The sequence below is a fragment of the Mus pahari genome, chromosome 7 (assembly GCF_900095145.1).
Source record: "Mus pahari chromosome 7, PAHARI_EIJ_v1.1, whole genome shotgun sequence".
NCBI lineage: Eukaryota > Metazoa > Chordata > Mammalia > Rodentia > Muridae > Mus > Mus pahari.
The window spans coordinates 99478628-99480251 of record NC_034596.1 but is presented as its reverse complement, the minus strand read 5'-3'; positions in this window follow the sequence as shown (position 1 = coordinate 99480251).

The following is a 1624-nucleotide window of genomic DNA, read 5'->3' as shown; positions in this document are numbered from 1 at the left end:
CAGCACGAGGATCCAAGTTCAGTCCTTAGTACCTGGTCTGAGGACTGCTACAGTATACTTATGAATAATAATAAATAAATCTTTGGGCCAGAGTGAGCAGGGACTGAGCGAGTGGAGTTGACCAGAACGAGCAGAGCAGAGCAAGCAGAGGTCCTAAAAAACACAATTCCCAACAACCATGTGAAGGCTCACAACCATCTGTACAGCTACAGTGTACACATGTACATTAAATAAACAAATAAATAAATAAATGGTGAAGTGATGTCAAAAAAATTTCCCCTCTTAATGGGGCTTGGAAATCTATCAAAAAAAACTAAATTTTCATCATGTTGAATGTAGAGGAGGGAATTCCTAATCTAGGTTCAAATGGTGAATCCAAGGTCTGCTTTGTTTCATCTATTCCTATGCACAGAAATAAGTTCTTTCAGCACATCCTACATTCCAGCCAGTGTCTAATGTCATATGTCACTTAACAGTGTGTGTTAAGTCAACAGAGAGATCTGAGCAATGGAGCAATCACCCAATGGGAAGTCAGCCTTCAAACTTAGTGTCTGAACGCTTGCTAATGCGTGAGCAAGCCAGGGAAGGGACGCAGCCAACAGAGATGATCATTTGAATAAAAGGGAAATTAATAGGGCACAGGGTGACTCTGGGACATTCATTTGTGTCATTTCAAAAGTGGGAAAAGGAAGGAATGTAAGAGAAATAAGAACATACACATGTCCTTGGCATCTTTTCTGAATCCCACCTCCCTCCACTGCCGTCTGTGCCTGAGACCTGACCTTGGAAGCATCAGACCCTAGATTCAAGGAGAAGATGTGAATGTCTTCTGGGATCGGCTGCAGCAGAGGACAGACAGGCTCTTCCCCTGTCACTGCACCCCCACGCCTCTCCCCACCCTGCCCAGGTCACTCACCGGTCTCATCTCTGCAGTGACACATCCGACAGAAGCAGCCGAAGGAAGGGGAGTTTATTTTGGTTCACAGCCTGAAAGGAAACAGTCCTGGCATGGTGGAGAAGAGTTGCTGGAAGGAGCAGCTTGTGGCTGGAGCAGCGGGAAAGTAGCTGGCCACTTAGCACTGGCAGCCAGGAAGCAGAACACGCAGGCTGGAGAGCTACTCCAAGCCTCAGCCCATGAGGCCTACCCTCTCTACCCACAGTCACACCTTACCCGACCTAGGTCTCATCTCCCAAAGTTTTTATAACTTCCTCAAACAACTCCATCACCTGAGGACCAAGGGTTCAAACACAGGACTCTGAGCTGTGAATGTGTGTGTATGTGTGTGCGTATCTGTGTTGGGTTACATCATATCCAAGCTATACAAACTGTATACATTTAGCACACAATAGGCACTTAACAAATGTAAAGGTCCTTATCTCCTTGTCTCCACCAGACGCAGGATATTAAGTCCTTGTAAGAGACTGCCCTGCCCGGGGGTCCATCCCATAATCAGCCACCAAACACAGACACTATTGCATATGCAAGCAAGATCTTGCTGAAAGGACACTGATATAGCTATCTCTGTGAGGCTATGCCCAATGCCTGGCAAATATAGAAGTGGATGACCATAGTCATCTATAGGATAGAACACAGAGACCCCAATGGAGGAGCTAGAGAAATTAC